The sequence below is a fragment of the Rhea americana genome, unplaced genomic scaffold (assembly GCF_003343005.1).
Source record: "Rhea americana isolate MKP2758 unplaced genomic scaffold, rheAme1 scaffold_209, whole genome shotgun sequence".
Classification (NCBI taxonomy): domain Eukaryota; kingdom Metazoa; phylum Chordata; class Aves; order Rheiformes; family Rheidae; genus Rhea; species Rhea americana.
The window spans coordinates 713,172-731,312 of record NW_028186249.1 but is presented as its reverse complement, the minus strand read 5'-3'; the positions used below and the strand labels follow the sequence as shown (position 1 = coordinate 731,312).

At 43.4% G+C, this 18,141-nt stretch overlaps 1 protein-coding gene across 1 annotated transcript in view; it reads left to right on the top strand.

The window, feature by feature from the left end:
• The window catches only part of TWIST2 (twist family bHLH transcription factor 2), a 45,869-nt gene extending 28,406 nt beyond the window's left edge, over positions 1–17,463 (top strand). Inside the window, exon 2 of the mRNA XM_085304386.1 lies at positions 16,730–17,463. The gene's annotated coding sequence lies outside the window, so the exon portion shown is untranslated. The remainder of the gene's footprint in view (positions 1–16,729) is intronic.
• The last annotated feature ends 678 nt before the right edge of the window (positions 17,464–18,141 follow it).

The following is an 18,141-nucleotide window of genomic DNA, read 5'->3' as shown; positions in this document are numbered from 1 at the left end:
GGGGTGGTGGTATGGAATTTAAACCAGAAATGTTCTTTTGACTTTTTGCTGTTATTGTTAATAGCACTGGCATTAATCTCTGTAGTTTGGTCAGACATAATGGATGGCTGGTCTTATCCATTTGTTGATTTACTATTAGGTGTCAACAATTTTACAAAGACTCTGTGCTGCACTGATGAAAAAAGGCTAAGGCTGATCCTCTTCATGCTCAGCTATGTACAGACACAGCAAGACTTGTTCCCATCCCCAGAGTACTTAATCTAAACAAAGCAGAGATAGAAGGATCGGGGAAACTCATAAGAAAGGATCTGTCCAAGGGATAGGACCTGCTAGTGCCCTGTCTCAGTGCCTGAGTTAGTAAACTACACTCTCCTCACAGAGRGACACTGTCATTCATGAAGTTTACAGACTGCATTTGAATACATGTTGCACATAGGAAAAATAACTAGAGCAGGAAAACTGTTGTTTGAGCAGGCCAGATTGAAAGAGGTCCCTTAGAAAAAGAATAAAGCTAGAGATTAATATATTTATTTTTAGAGAAAATGTTTTTCCTAGAATTTGCATTATTTTGGCAGAGACTGAAGGGRAGGAGAAAGGGTTTCCCTTCATCCAATATTATGTTTTATTCACAGAATCATAGAAGGGTTGAAGTTGGAGGGGACTCCTGGGGATTATCTAGTCCAAGCCCCCTGCTCAAGCAGGGTCTCCTAGAGCATGTTACTTTGGATTATGACTAGACGGTTTTTGAATATCTCTGAGGATGAAGACTGCCCAAACTCTCGGGGCAACCTGTTCCAGTGCTCTATCACCCCCACAGTAAAGAAGTTCTTCCTCAYATTCAGAGGGAGCTTCCCATGTTTCAGTCTGTGCCTGTTGTCTCTCGTCCTATCGCTGGGTACCACTGAAAAGAGTCTGGCCCCATCCTCTTTATCCTCTTTACACCCTGCCTTCAGATGCTTATACATATTGATAAGACAAGTATAAAAAAGGGGCTGGAGCCACACGGCTTTTTTATAGATCTTCTCATATCTCAGTTTTGTTCATCCTTATAGACACAGGCAAGGACCAGAGACATATTTCCCATTGAAGGACAACCCTGTCAGGGCATCCTATGGCTTGGGAAACCAAAACCCAGCTTGGCAACAGAAGGAACAGGGAAGAATACTCCTGTTGCAAGTGATCTTAGTCTCTGCCTCTGAGAGAGGCTGAGAGGAGAACTCAGGGGAAGAAAGCAAGAAATTGTTTGGGAACCTGCAGTCACTTACAAGATGCCCCACACAGTATGTGCAGCCTGCAGGCTTTGCAGACAGGACCTGGTGTCAGTAGGAGTCTCTAACTTCCAGCTCACTTTGCATCCCTCCCGGAAAATGCTGCCCACAAGTAGATATTCAGCCTTTCTATTGATGCCATAAGACAGGTCTGCATCTGGCGGGCAGCTCCATGGTTGACCAGGATATTTTGTTTGGTGATACGCAGGGAAGTGTGCAACAGCTTTTCTCTCTCTCCTCTCCTCTTTCCCCTACTCTGATGCAAATACAAAAGATGTATATTGCCTCCATACACAGCCAATGTAACATCTGTATGCTCCAAGGTGCACAGTTATCCTAGCTGAATCTGGTCATAGAGATGCATTCTGGGTGATGTGGCATACTTGCAAGGAATGAGTTGTAATGCTCAGTGTTTCCATTGCACATAGCTCCCAGACACCAATACTGACTGATTTACCTACATCTGACTTAACCAAGCACCAACTGCCCAAAGTCACTATCTTCATATATTTTCAAGAGGAAGGAGAACCTTGTTCCTGTTGATATTTTTCTCCCAGACATTCTCAACTAACCTAAAAGAATATAGATCTCTTATACACCAAGATATTTTGCTTTCCAAGAGGATAGACATGATTAGTCATCCTAGACCAGGTGGTGGTATAAGTCATTAAGCAAACAGGTCATGCAACCATATCCTAAAGTAAACTAAGCCTGGCTGTGTTTGTGCAGGGTTGTAGTTGCACATTGCTTTTATTGTGGGCACCTCAGCCGTAAGTGTATTGCCCTTGCATAACAACACTACCCTCTTTATCTGGCTTCTACATAATATATTTCCAGAAATGACACTGCTTTGACTGGCCCATAAGCATAGTGACTRTGTGTTTCAGGCAGGGTGGGTTGAATGCCTACTGTAACCAAAACCGCTTATGATATAGCAGCTGAAGCCCATATTTAAGTGAGAATCTCGGAAGCTAGAACATCTGACACACGTGAAACAGAGATATATGGGAAGGAATGTATTTAACATGAGCAAAATGACTGCACTCATCATTGGCATGTGCCTCATTAGCATCAGTGCYGTAGTTAAAGGATACGGATGTATGTGTGCTACCTCTCCTCCCCTATACTGCGTATGTTTTACCTGAGGTCCACAAGATGAAAATCTCATTCCCTTTCTTCCATTCCCTCTTTCCTCCTTTATTCCATACTTCTCTTGCAAAGCTGAGGCCATGTTTTTTGTTTAAAAAACAGCATCCCTACTTCTGAAGAGGGGATGAGAGACGAACACAAGGAAATCTGTCACAGAGATGGGCTCTGGCTCTCTCTACTGCTCCATTAGCTGGAAGGGCTGGAGTTTACCGGCTCCATCTCATCCTTCTTCTCTGTGCCTGCTGGGGATGCTTGTCCACATGCTTTTCCTTGCTTCTTGCAGGGTGAGCCATTTCTTTGGTCAGGAGATGCTGGTGATGTTCCCAGTACTTGTTCTTCAGAGCCACCCACAAGGCAGCTGTATAGAGCTGAAGACAGAGCTTAGATGGTCCTTTCAAATGTTGAAACAGTCCTGCTTCTTCATGCTCCAACTGCTCATTAACAGTTTCTGGCTTTTGGCAATTTTTAACCGTGCTTTCAGTGATGTACTGCCAAGATTTTAACCAAGGGCTCCCACAAATCTGCCTCCTCCTCTGACTGCAGTGAACCCCACTGGCCCAGAGAGGCCAATACTTGGACTGTGGAGGAGTGCAAGGCTGGGGGAACTATTTCTTTGGGAGGTTCTTTCCTGTTTTTTTTTTTTTTTTTTTTTTTCCCTGGCAAGGGAGGGACACAGCACCTTGGAGCAAACAAACTAACTGCCTGTAGGTTGCTGCAGAGAGCCAGGATATAACACAGAAACACTGAGAGTCCCAGCAGCAAAATACTCCTTTGCAGAGCTCTCTCTTGTCTTCCCTCCCACAAGGTTTACCCCATGCAACTTGTTTTATCTGGACTAGAATGATCAGCCACTAGCCAAAATGAAAAAGAAATGGCTTTCTCTAAGTGTTTCAGGACCCAAAAGGGCTAGTTCTTCTGGTGAAAGTGATTGACCCCACCAGTTTCTGTGTATGTGACAGAGGCAATCTCAGCTTTCAGATCCRGATCCTGCAGCAGCATAGGTACCTGAGCACCAGCTGATTATACCGATTTACATCAGAGGCAAARCTGATTTTCTACTCTCAGAAGACCTTTGAGCTTCCAGACATTTTGTGGCTTTAAGCTTAAGCTTGTACTGCAGCAACTATGATCGCTCTTCAACTTCTGTAACTGGTTAGTTRTTGTCAAACAGTTTGATAGAGGCTTCCAAAGTCTTAAAGTTTCTGGAAAGTTTTCCAAAAAATATGTGTGGACAAGTCAGTGGGCTGATGTCCTGTACCTCAAGAAAATCATACATTTTTTTAAAATACACCTCTTTGAAATGTAATGTGAAATTAGCACAACCCCTATTCCTTTCCAAGCACAAATGGCTCATATGTTATGACACTTTCAAATGAAACAAAAGTTGAAGTTAAAATGAACTGAACCTGTAAGGAAGTTTAACAACTCCATTATCTGGAGCCAAGCAAACTTCAAAACCAGAGTATGAGAGGTGCTGAATTTGTTGTGGCAGCCTTAGCCTCTACAAGTACAGGAGACAATTCATTTATCCCCAGATAGTTTGCCTTTGCCAGAAGCACACTTGAAGACGGGAGAACAGAAAAGCTCATTTTCCAGCTTTTAATCTATAAATAAGAAGTGAGTGCAAGAAAATGAGCTGTATAGACTCCAAAACAGTAAAGGATGTGGAAATCAAAAAAAAGTGATTAATATATTAGTATCAAAAAAATGTTAATTAATATATCCGTAGATAAATCTGTAGGTTATAGATTAATTAAACAATTCTAAATGCAGGCCATTCTTTCAAACAGAAGAGCATCAACAGCACTGAGTCCATATAAATGTATCTAGTGTACTTAAAATGTCGTTTTTCTGCATTTTATTAAAATCCTTTTCTTTTATTCAAATATCATCTGACAAAATGGGTACAAAAAATAAACAAATACTTTTCAGCCTTATAAAACTAGACTTGAATACCTTATAGGGCTGGCAGATCTTCCTGAGTTGTGACCCTTGACCCTTGACATACAAACAGTCTATGCRAGGCAACAGGTACCAAGAAGCCTTTCTGGAGGAAAAGAATGAGAAAAAAAATACATATTAAAGCTAGATTGATTAGCTTTTTCAATTGGTATTGGCTTCTTTCTTTTCAATTTCTTTTCAATCAGTATTGGCTTCTTGCAGACTTCAGACTTTTTTTTTTTTTAATTTAAATCCTCTCTTTTTCTTTGTATACTTATTTATGAGGAGCACTCACATGTGCTTCAGGTTTATTTCAGCTGTGGGCAAGGTACCAGGCAGCTGTGCTGGTCCCAAGACTTGCATATTTCCTCCCTCCTGCTCCATTGGCTAAGACAAAAGATGAGCACAAGGGATCAGGGTTATAAGGTCTCCTGCTAGTTTCTTTTTTGTTGGTTTTTCAGGGTCATTTATCATCACTATTTTTCCAGAACAGCAAGGTGTGAGCAAGCCATCAGCTTTTCTTGACAGTTGTCAGACCAGGTTGGGGAGACATAAACAGGCTTGGAGGGAAGAGAATTGAAATGATTAAATCTCCTTTTAGATGGGCTGTACTCTTATTCCACATCCCCTTTAAACAGTTAGTCACCCTCACATTAACGGTACTGAATTACAAACCAGAGAACTTTGGGACACAGGCAGGATCTTTTGCCTTGAAGCAGCAATGGGCAGAAAATCCTTCAAGGTCTGAAAAGCCTGGGGTAAATGAAATTAGAGACTTTCCTCTGGCCAGTAAAGAGCACTTGAAGCAGGGGGTACATTTGGCAATGGCAGGGAGGACTGCAGGCGCAGGAATGAACAACTACAAGGAATACATTTTTAAATGGTTTCTCAGCTGTAAGATGCACATAATTGTGGCTTTCCTTCATCTGGGAGTCTTCAAGAACGGATAGTAGATAAGGGTTCATACCAACAAAGGCAGAAAAACACAAGCCAGGGTATCTGGTTTCAGTCTGTCCTTACCCACAGCATTAGATCTGATTTTGGCCTTCTCCCCCTACTCCGTGTACACAATTATCTGAATTCCTTTCTCCACTGCTTTCTCCCTGCTGAAGTCTTGCAGACAGATCCTTGTGCCTTTTACGCAAGAGCAGYAGTCACGCGTTGCTCTAGAATCAGCTGCCAGTGGGGGCCCTCTCTCTTCAGGTCCATATATTGCCCAAGCAGGCGTCTGTGCCACAGCCTCAAAAACTGGCACTCTTGGAAGGTATGAAAGCAACCATAATTATGCTATTTTATACCCCATCCACATCTCAGCCTTTTGTAGTTGGAAATGCCCTAGAGATCTGGGAATTACTGCTATTCTAGCCACCTAACTTCTTCTTTGAGCCTCAGTTTCCCTTTTGTGCCTGACTCCTACCACTTGCCACTGGGTGTGTTCAGAAAGAGGTCCTCAACCCTCTGCATTTCATCTGGGGATCCCTGGGGAGAATTGTTCAAGGACATAAGGGCTGGTTTGTCAGGTAGATACACAGCCAGCAAGACAGATGTGCTCAAAGACACAACTGAAGCACTGTTTTTTCCATCTCACACCACTGTCATCTCATTTTCTCCACCAAGTCAACCTGCTGCAGTGTTGTCAAGTGGAAGGGAGACTTTTCTGAAATATTTCAGACAGTGAGTGGAAATGGCTCTGAAATAAGCTTCTCCATCCTTCTCTTAGATTGTCACACATTGTCTTTTCCCCAGTGAAAGTGCATGTAGCTGCCTGCTAACAAAGGTCTTGCTGCTGCTAAGAGCTATAGTCCTTTTCTTCAAAAAGTTGCATTTGGGCCCAGTTAAATACAAAGATATTTTAAATATCAAAGATACAGGGCTGTCTACTTTGGCTCTGGGGACAGCTGACAAATCCTTAAGATACTTTGAGAATATCCCTCTGTGAGGTACAGATCCAAGCAATGCCTGCAGCATGTGTAGATTTGTGTACATTATATGCATAACAGCAGACTCTTTCTTCCTTTGGCTTTGCTATAAAAATACTTGAGCATATATAAACTGCACGTAAACACACACAAACAGAGCATATGTACATATACAGAGTTTTCCCATCCTTAAACAGAACAGACTGAAGTTTTCATAAACACACCTAAAGATTTGATGAATTCAGTTCAAGTCTGTTTGAGTGTTTTAATTTGGTTTTCACCTTTTTGCTATAAGTTACATTTATATGTAAAAATTTTAGCGTGGAAATTGCAGAATTGAAAAGTCTTTGAAAATTCTTCAGATATTGCTYCAAACCTTCCACCTCCCTTTCTGACAACCAGTTTTGATTGATGCAGCAATAGTTTTTCTAGAAAACTGTTGATGGGAGTCTGTTTGTCTACTTAGAAGCAAGAAGCTGATCAAATCTGAACCAAGCCATGCACTGTTGTGATCAGAATCTCAAGGTAGGAGATATATTTCCTGCAGACCATATTTGTTGCAACTGGAAGCTGGCAAAGTAGGTTCGGCTGTTAAATGTATCTTCTGAACTGAGACACTTCTCATCATCAGAAATCTTTAAAAAATTAACTGGGCTATATTTTCAAAAGTGCAGGTTTCAGGAAAGCTTCAGGAAAAGGTAACTCTTATTTCAATTCAGATTTTTTTTTTCTTGTTTAAGCTTCCATTAGTCTGTCTCAGTGGTCCTGCACCAAACACAKGCATCTCACAGGATGGGATGCCACCAATGTTTATCCAAGTAGGGATAGAAACCAAAACTTCTGTGCTCACTTTTTCCAGTTAAAACATAGAGGCCTGTTGCAAGGCTCTGTACTTTAGCACCAAAGATGGATAAAAGTACTCTCAGTCTTGGGGGTCCACTATTTCACTCAGAGGTGGCCATGATGATAAGGGGATGTAGAGAAAGTATTCACTTCTGTGATGCTCAAGCACTGATCCTGGGTTTATAATGCCTGGGAAGGCCAGAGAAGGCCARGCTATGCTGGATGCTGACAGGGCTGCCTTCAGCTAGCAACTACGGGGCATTTGTGCTCGTTTTGATGCAAAAGGCAGAGAAAGGAGCAAGGGAGGACAGTATTCTGTAAATAGGACCCTTCCTAGGAGGACTCAGGYTGTGGACAGGGTGGTAGAGATGCAAAGCTACATGTACTGCCTTTGTTTGGGCATACTTTGACTGCAGCATACTGTGTGATATCACGTGGTTCTTCAGGAGGGAGGCAAAAGGCATCCCAATTCCCAGAGTTAAGGAGCCGTGCTGGTTTGCTGAAGTTGACGGCATTCTGCTGGCAACACAAGCTTCTACTGTGYTTTGGGCACCTACATGTTCCCCAGTGCTGAGGGAAACACCTCCAAAAGGCAGATTCACTTCCACTTTCCTGGGGCCCAATGGACACTCAGAAGGAAGACTTYACTCCCCCTGCAAACTGGAGCTTTATAGCTGGGGAAGCCAGGATGGGACCCTCCTTTCAAGCATTGCTTCTGAGAAATTTGGCTGATTACAGACAAGTCTTTTTTCTCCTGTGCTTTTACCCTATGCGAAAGGAAATCAGAGCAAGATTTCAATCTACAAATCTCTACCGCAACTCACCTTTGCTCCTTTCCAGCTTTTCTGATCTACAGGGGCAATAGCATCATGGTAGTTACATGCTACTCCTAGTCCCCCAGGATGGGGATTAGAAAATGCCTGGATTACTTGTGTGCATCCCAGTGTGCCAGTCTTGAGTCSAGCCTCTTTCCACAAAAGCTGCTATGCACCTTGCATGTGTCCTAGCACATTCCYTCTGCTTCACAATGACTGCATGTTTAACTGGACCTAATACCACTATGTTAAAATCCAGGTCAAAATAATTCCTTTTACTTCCTGCCATAAGCAGTAAATTCTTTCTACTTCCTGCTACTTCATATGGCTCACAGAAATGCTCACCCTGTGCATGACTGGAAGGTGATTTTGGGAGGCTTAGAACTAGGTCAAAACAAACTTAATTTCCTCCAGGTCCAGGTGGGATGCTGCTTTTCAAACCAGGCATTTGCATTCTGCCTTTCAGCTTTCAACCCATGGCCATAGCAGCCTCCAACATGCGGTCAAAGGGAAGTTTTTATCATTTTGGAGARCAGCTGTTTTCCACTTCCCCTTGCTCCAAAACAGCTGGGCCATTTTTGCCTAGACTCTAGAAGATGAAAACAACAAGAAAGAGGAATCACCTTCAGGCATGGAAAATTTTCAGCTCAAAGAGCGCAAGTTTCAGAAGGTTATGAGCAGATAAAAAAAAAACACAGGGAGCTGGAAGGCAAAGCTTACAAACCCGACCCTTGATATTATGATTGGTACTTGCAATATGCTTTTTTAAAGCAGCCACCTCCCAGACAACTGGAAGCAATGGTCTCCATACCACTGAGCTCAGGACTGAGCAAGGTTAAGGGCTGTATTGAGGGTGTTTGGTGGTAAACACATAAGCTGAATATCACAGCTAGAGACAGTAACTGTGATAATAATCTCACATTAGCCAGGTTAGATGATTTCTGTGCAACCAGCAAGTTCATCCTGGGTAGCTCAGAACTGTGCCCTTCAAGTTGCCAATTAGGTCCTACTGACAGTACTCTTGGCTGGCAAATCTGGAGCTGAGTTGAATCACAGGCCTTGGAGAGAGAGCACAGCGTGCTCTCACRAGTCCAGCTCACTGGTCTTCAGCTACAACCAACCTGGTAGCCAGGCAAGAGGAGGCTCTTGTGGCTAGCAGTAGTCCAAATTCCAACCTTCTGGCCTGAGTATCAAGACACTGAGATTTGTTTCCCTCTCCAGCTGGCCATTTCCTAATCTAAAAAAGAACAGCTCATTTTCTGGAGCTGTTTGCTTTGGCATTTCAAAAATTCACATCAGGCCACGCTGAACTATTATCTCCGAAGACACGGACACAAATACATGTCTCATGTCACATTTYGCATTGTTTGCTGTTGTTTTCCCTGTCCCCAAGCACGTCAAGCTTATGGGGCAATATATATACATTTTTGTCATGGAGGTTGGGCATACTGGGGATATGACATAATGCAATAACTGAACTAGCCACATTTATTTATTTTAAAAATTATTAAGGGTAGTTGCTACTTAGCATCGGTTGAAATGTTTTGTTGATTTTCTAGAGTGGAGCATCCCTTTCTGTGTTGTAATCTACTGGGAATTCAAACCCATGGCTGGACTATTCCAAAATAATTTGTCTACATCRCATTTTGCCTCCTCTTTATAAATATACAGAGAATCTCCAGCCCTGAAAATATGAGCCTGCATAAAAACAGCTAGAGAAATCATTGCCTCACATTACAGGGAGCCTCATACCCATGTTCTCAGAAGGGAAGACTGCCTGCTTTTTCTCACTAAGGTGTTATATCCAAGCCCCAAGTCTCGTAAGTGTGGGACAGAAGACAACGCTCAGGTGAAAAGTGCAGCCTGCTTCCCCATCCAAATAGTTGCTCTCCAGTCGCTATCAGGGGAAATCGGGACAGCCCTGTATTGCTCACTGGGAGTAGAGGGCCATGCAGCTTCTCCTTAAGCAGGGAAATCAAGTCCTGTGCTGCTAGACTTCCGGGAGGGGTAAACCCCCCTACCAGCTCTTGTACAGCACCTAACAGAGTAAATTCATCAGCATGAGCCAGGTCTAGTGACAGTCTGAGTAGTTTTTCATCCTATGTTTTCCTGCATTTATCTGTTCTTGGTAGTTTCATTTTTGAAGGATGAGCTTCAAGGCAGTGGTGATGGGGAAAATCAGGCTGAGTTTTTTGGKGGCTTTCTCTTGGTCTGGTTTAGCATATGTTTCTTTGGTGCATGTTTGTTTCCTGGGGAGGAAGATCACAGAGCTCTGCTCCTGTCCACATCCAACAGCACTTTCTATTCTTGCAACCTGCTTAATTGCACTAGGCATCCCCATCACTCGCCAGCCTGGCCCAAGGAATTCCTCCTCCCTGCAAACCCCCAGAGTCTGTAAGAAAACAGCCTTTGAAGTTAACATCCCGTTAAAATGAATGGTGTGGGGACACTTAAAGAGCAGGCACAATCTGGAGAGGGAGACTTCAAAGGAGACAAAATGCAGCAGCAGAGACTGTGCCGAATACTGCAAAGTTTCCAGGACCMACCTGGACTGGCAGGGAACTGTACCCTTCTCATTTCTGTTAGTTGGGATCACAGGGACAACAGCCCATGGGATCAGTCAGGACCATGCTTGCTGATGTCAGTTATAAGGAATTCATTATTACTTTAATTCAAACTCCATTTGGCAATGAAGACTGTTTGGTCAGAAACAGCATCCACTAGAGAGGCTACCATCATCAACCCACGGGAATGGATGGTCAACCCCTCACCAATGTGCTGACAGAAAGGGGCTGGGGTCTTGACTTTGACTCACACTGTATTATAATTTCCCAAGATTAAGAAGAAGGAGGAGGAAGCAGTCTGTAAACCTCTCAGCGACTGCTGAAATCAGTAACAGCTGGCACAGTGGCAGGCAGCTGGTGTGTGCTGCTTTAGGCTGTCTAGCTTGTTTCCCTTGTCCCCCCCCCACTCACTGTCCACCCCACTCCTAGAGCCATCCCCGAACAGAAGACAACAGGGCAGGGCAGTTCACAACCCCTGAGGCGGACTGGGTCCTTTCTGGCAGGTTTTGGCTAGCCAAAGTCCATGTGGGTCGAGAGAGCCCAGGCGCTTYGTGCCACCTGCGCTCTGTCCCTGAGGCTCTTTGCCTGGTCGTCTTGCAGCCTTCAGGGATGTGCAGGAAGAGCTGAGCTGGAGATGTCTGCCAGGGACCCTGTTCCTCCAGGAGGTCCTATGGGCCTGCACGCTGACTGCCAGCAGCCATCCAGAGACGTACCAGGGCTTGATGGATGCTGAGGTACTGCTGGAGTTTGGGCACAACTCCAGGGAGGCAGCTGCTGGATGAGGACTGTTGCAATTCATAAATTAGGCCTTCACCACCTCAGCTCTGCTTAAATGACATTTCAGTCAGCTAGATCCTCCCTGTACCCAGCCTGTAACCCACTGCTGGCAGCAATCACCCTGAAAAAAGCTGTGCACAACAAATCAAGCATGACAGGCTTTTCTACCAGAAATAAGGAACAATTTTTGACATCTCCAACTTTAAAACAAATAGAAAAAGCATCCTTTTCTTAAAKAAAAAAATCTCAGAGGGTTTTTTGTAGACTTTCCTATTCCTTTTTCACTCTTGACCGTATTATGGAAATGATTTCAACTCCTTGGTAACCGAACCCAAACCTACTCCTGTATAAATGAGGACCTCAGGGGCCTGTTGCGAAATTTCCTGTGATCAGGTCCCTGCTGTTGCTGCCACTTTACATCAGGTCTCTTGCTCTCAGCTGCCATGGTTTCCATGCAGTTCTCTGGGTCTGAGGACTGAAGCAAAAAAAGACCAGCAAGCCTCAATTCTCTCTACATACGTCTATGCCATCATGGGAAACTGCATGGGGGCTGAAATGGAGCAAGAATCATAAGTGTATAAGAATTATATTCCATGTTACAAGCTACAACATAAGCAAAATGCTTAGAAGCTATGTTTAGCAGAGAACTTCACAGTATATCATGTCTCAGTCCAGAAAGTATAATCATGCTTTGTTATCATGTAGTATTACATCCTTCAATACTACCTTGGAGAACTGCAAAGCACTTTATGGGCAATAGTTAATTAAAATCTACATGCCAGCCAGGGAAACTGAGGCACATGCACAGAGAGCAATTACATAAAAAGCATGAGCTGAGATTACAACTGAGCTTTGAGCTCTGTCCTACCATGCCAACTTGGAAGAGGAAGGACTGGGGACAAAAACCACTCCATCTGAGGGGCCTTATCGTTCAGGATATCAAATAGTGTTATCATTTGGATAATATAGCACTCACACCCACTTGGAAGACCCAGCAGTCATAYGTAGCTGTGCATTTAAAAACTTGCAGAGCTATCCTGCATCCCTCATTTCAGGGAGATTTAGTGCCATGCAAGCAAATGTCCCCCAGATCTAGGCCCCCCTATGCTATGAGATGTGCTGCATTTTTTAAGGAAGAGGCCCATAAATCCTTACCCAGTTATTCTACTGTCAAAGAAAACCCACAGCAGAGCCACAGTTGAGCCAGACCTGCAAGATTTCATTACAAAACTTCTTTGGGTCCAGCTCAGGAGCAGAGCTGAGAAGTGCCTTAGGAGTAATTGCCAGCTGAATATATTAGCAGGCTTTGAAGAATGCTTTGTTGAGCCCCTCTGGGATTAAAGGATCATAAATATGAAGCATGACCTTGGGAGGGTCCATTAAAACATGAAAATACTATGGAAAACCTCTCTATAATTTAACAGCGCATGAAGCCAGAAGGACCCTGTTGATTCCTTTTTATAACTCCTGAAGGCAACAGGGCAGTACTTGTCCCCTTGCTGTACAGTGAGTTGGGAGATTAGAGCCAGCTGTTCTGTGTACTTATTGGGACACTTCAAATTTTGCTGCACTCCCTACCCTTGGACATGTTCCCATTGCTGTAGGTACAAGTGCCTGACTCCTCTGCCTTGAATTGGGCTCTCCAGAAATCAGGGGCAGGAGAAAGCAGCCACAGGGAAGGATTTGATTACAGTGGTGCTGCTGGCACTAGGCAGAAGCAAGGAAAAGATCAGATTCTCAGTGCAGCATCCCTCTTCCTCATCCCAGAGCTAATCCTTCTCCTACAAGACTCAAAAACTTTGCAGCGAGCAACCTCACCCAATATAAAAGACCAGATTTGTGAGAAGAGAATCACAAGCTAGATGAAGAGTACAATTTCTCAAATATATGTAGCTATTTCTGAAGCAAATTGAGAAGCCACTGAACTCCTCACACTTTATTAAGCTCTATTTGGGATACCAGAAGGTTTTTAAGCACAGTACTCCTCTATCTGAATCACCTGAAGGGTGTAACTGAGGATGAACAAGCTGAGGAGAAATGGATACAGACACCACTCATCTTGCCGTTTCTCTGCCATTTCTATGCCTGCCTTATTATTATGCACACATCCTGCCACCAAAGTGTATTCTTCACGCCACAAGGAGATGCCCACCTACTTCTGTTAACCATTTACATGTTTTCAAAATTGCTACTTAGAGGCAGATTCTCAAAAAAGGTCATCATCAGGTGGTCCCTAAGGCCAATATAAGAAGAAATACTGATACATTGCTATTCTCATGCTGTGTAGTCCCTCTCTTGAGCTGACAGATTGGGTCTGCCTGTCAATGGCCTAATTTTTGTGTGGTTRTGGATGAGACCAGTCTTAGCACTGCTGCACAAGATGACATCTAGTTTGGCTACACCAAAAACAGGTGACTTGGGCTATTTAACCCATTCCAGCAGACTTCTGATTTCAACATATAAAAGGGGCAGAAGATAACAAGTTACCTTTTGCTTGGTCTGATTTGTTAACTTTACATCACCAAAAGAAAAAAAAAMCATGAAAAAAAGTCTTTACCAAGAGATGTGTTGCCTGAGGACTCTTTTGGTGTTTACCCCCAGGGGCATGTGATTGTATCATACCTGTTTGAATTACAGTCAGTGCAGACCAGGTGCTCCTGGTCTCTTACTCTTTACTGTAAGGGTGAAAATGACTTTCTGTGGAGTTGGAGAAATGGCTTTTTATTATTATTATGTCACAGAATCACAGAATCACAGAATCACAGAATAGATGAGGCTGGAAGGGACCTCTGGAGATTATCTAGTCCAACCCCTCTACTCACATAGGGTCACCGACAGCATGTTAGACAGGATTGCATCCAGGTGGGTTTTGAGTATCCCCAGAGAAGGAGACTCCACTACCTCCCTGGGCAACCTGTTCCGGTGCTCTGTCACTCTCACAGAAAGAAGTTCTTCCTTATATTCAGRGGGAACTTCCTGTGTTTCAGWTKGTGCCTGTTGCCTCTTGTCCTGTCACATGGCACCACCGAAAAGAGTTCAAGGTTCAAGAGGACRATTTAAGAAATTAATCTACGTAGCCAGAAGCAGCTTGACAGTTTGTCTCAAGAGATCTGAACAATCTTTATTTTTGGCAAAGTTCAATGCTGGCTCAAATTTGTGATGACTTGCACTGCTGTAGCAGTGAAGCATGGACTAGCAGGCAAGCAGCACCACCTTGGTGTGAGATACGGGTCCCACGGCCCATCTTGAAGAAAACAAGGAGGCAACAGCAAGGGCTGGTGACTAGACATTATCCAAGCAGTGGCTGAATAACAGCCACACCTGCCTGCTCATTTGCCCCTTCACAGCCCTGGAAGGGCAGGGTTAAAAACTTGGAGTATGGGAGGTGRCCTAGGAAAGCCAAGCCAGTGTCCTGGGGCACAGTAGTGATACTCTTTGCCAAGTAGACCACGTTCATTCATCTCCCTGTAATAGGGAAGCCAAAATTCCCTGTTAGCACTGACCTACTGTGAAATTCCCATTTTTCCTGTGACAAGAGCCAAAAGAGTTACTGAAGATCAGAAGGAAGCAGTGAGAACCAGATCCTAACATTGCCACAGGAGACCAGACTGAGGTGCCTTACCAGAGGTTAAAGAGTGCGACTAGCAAATTGCCAGCTTTGCTGCTTGTCTCAATCTGTCCAGTCTTGGATGGGATTTAAAAAATCGGGGAAAATAGTTTAGCTAACTATTAGGACACTTTCTATCCATCTGCAGTTTGTTTGATGTGGCCGCTGGATCCAGAAAAGAGCAGGACACAGCAGTTTGTTGTGCAGTTGATGGTGAGCATCCTCTACCCCATCTTCTACTTATTGGAGAGAATCATTAAAAAATGCTGCCCTTAAGGGTTGCCCCAGGCTCAAGCAAAAAATCTCTCTGTAGTATCTTCCTTCCTTTTATTCTATTTTTTCTCCTAAGTCCCCCTGCTAGAGCTGCAGCAACATGAGCATTGAGAAAGAGGCAGTCTATCATCAGATGTGCGCACACACAAACCACTGCCATTCACATACATCAAGCATTTAAGCTTTTCTAAGTGGTCCTGGGCAGCCTGTCAAGTCCTGAACTCGTCTGCAGAATGTGGTTGAAATTAGATAATTAATAACTCTGAGAAGGAAAGGAAAGGAAATAAGCTAAATGGAAGCTTTCCTTAGTGGGAGGAAATAATTATATCTCCTTTTTGATATATGAGCTAAGCTGGTTTTCTGAAGGCAGAAACAGCATCTTGCATGAAAAGCCATCCCTCCCCCAAACTAGATCGGACATCCCATGGGCACTGCTGGATTACAGAGTTTGTCCCACCAGCCCACAAATGAGCAGCAGCAGGTTGCTGCAAATGATCAGAGCAAACCCCACAGATATAAAGGCTCCCAGTTGTGTTGCCTGAATCCTGTCACATTCCAACGAGCGGAGCAGAGTAGAGTTGGAAAGGAGTGGGTCACAAGGAACTGCATGAAAAGCAGAGGTTTAGCAGAACTCCTAGGATCAAAGAACCTGCTGGAAGCATATAAACTTTTTGACAGATGCATTGCTTCTGCCCATAGATTTAACCTTTTCACTGTACAGCACAAAAAAGATTGTGATATTWCCAGCCTGTGAAGTTCACACATATAAAGCTCAAAGGAATTGTTTAGGTTTACTTTTCTTTTCTTTTCTTTTTTTTTCAGATGTGCTTAAAAATTTCATAAATGTGTTACCCCAGGATGGAAAGAAAACGTATTCATTTCCTTTGGGGTTTGCCTGATTTTGCAGGAAGAACTGAGAGTCACTGTGGGTGGGATTTTCTAAACTGCATCTCAGACACTTCATTCTGTTCTATGGGAGTCAGTGGGAGTCCTGTGCTAAGTGCAAGACAAAATTGGCAGCACCACTAGAACTGAACATCCGATCTTCCCATTTTAGTTGATTAAGAGGTCGCATGGGCTATTTCTGGTGCTTCAGAGCTTACTCAGCTGCTGAGGAAAATGAGGACGGCACAAAGAGGGTGTGCTTCTTGCAAACACAGCAGAATGGCCCAAACCAAAATACCTTTGGCAGCAACGTATAATCAGCTTTCTTCCAAGTTCTGATAAGCTCTAGGCCTTTAGCTTCACACTGAGACTATGCTGAAAGGCATGGCTTTGGCATCAAAAGGCCTTAYATTTGAAGTGGCAGCATAGGTATGCATAGAGGTATGGCACTTACAGGGGGAGACAGAGTGATTGTATTTGTACATATTCACTCAATGAGGAGATGTGATTTTACTGTGTGCCTACATATTGCTGTAACCAGGGGCAAATTTTAGCACACAGTCATGGGCTTTCATGAACCATAGCCTTAATTTATACAGTAAAGGAGTTTGTGAGAAAAGGCAACTCAGATAGATGTCCTGTATTCAGTGTATTTATTTTTCTTTTCTTTTTTTTTTTTTTCCTCTAGACTGTCCAGTGTCTGAGACTGAAGTGGAATTGGGATGTATCCAAGTTTGTAGCTTCTGAAACCTTAACAACCTCAAGTAAACTGGTCCAAAAGACCCCTCTTGACCTCCCTAGCTCTGAACTCCTGCAGAGCACTTAGACTGAGCAGAAAAATAGCACCGAAGYTAACGGTTTGAAACTTTGCAACATCTCTCCCCAAGTGACTGACCAAAGAGCAAGGAGAAGCAACATTCCTGGTTGTTCGTTGTTGTTGGATTTTGTGTGTGTTTTTGTCTGTGTGTTTGGTTTAATATCTTCTTTTTTCTGAAAAATCTTAATTCAGGAATACATTTATGAGAAATCTTTGGGTTCAGATTTTACTTTTCCTTAGCTGTATTCTTTTTTTTATGTTTTTTGTCTATTTTTTTAAACACAAAACCTGATTTCTTGTACAGTAATGTCAAAACTGGACCAAGGCTCTCAGAAAAAAAAAAACAAAGGAAAAACCCACAGTTTCCCTAGGTTCCTGCATGATTTGTTTCAAGTAAAGCCTGGATTACCCCCCACACACTTTTCCTTATTGCTCCATGATTTGCTACCGCTAACTCCCTCCACTTTTTTTTTTCATTTTCTGTTCCAGTGTATATGTTGCTTATTTGTTTTATTTATTGAGATATTTTTAACGAGCTAAGAGACTGCAATGTCGCTGTGTATACTGCTTCTCTTGCCAATAAAAATAAAGATGTCATGCAGCTACTGGGGGTATTTGATTTACATTCTGACTCTAAAGTTCAGAGCAGAAGCCAAGGAGCTAAGTGACTTCCTTGCACCCTGCCAATGTTTAAACACTCACTGATTCACCTAAAATCAGTTTCCCAGGTAGCGAGTGCTGGGAACAGGGAATGTTGCTTGCAATCCTACAGCCCATAGTATGAAAGATGTTAGATCAGCATCACTTTATGCAGACATACCTCAGCCTATTCCTACTAGGTCTAGGGTGAGGTGGGAGCAATTGGTTACTTAACTCACAGTGCTAATGAGACTTACTCAGTCTGGTAGTGCTGTGGAGGAGGCTTGCATTTCTGCAGCGGTGTTGTCTCACACATGCTGCTTACATGACTTCTGTAAAAGCAGTGATTTTTCTTAAACAAAATGCAGTGTTCCTCAGTACACACCAGTCTGCATCCATGATCTGTATGCTTGCATTCAGCTAGGATAGCATTATGTTGTTCTCTACCACACTCACTGCAGAAAACACTGATGGCAACCATTTCTCAAAGGAAAAAAGGGCTACATGCTGCTCGGCTAGGTGCGGTGCAAAGGCATGGTGACAGAAAAGCTGTGCAACAACTCTGAAGGGGATTGCCATTGCTTTGGTTCCCCTTCTCCACATTTTCAAGGAAAGCATTCAGCCTTCCTAGAACCTCTTGGTAA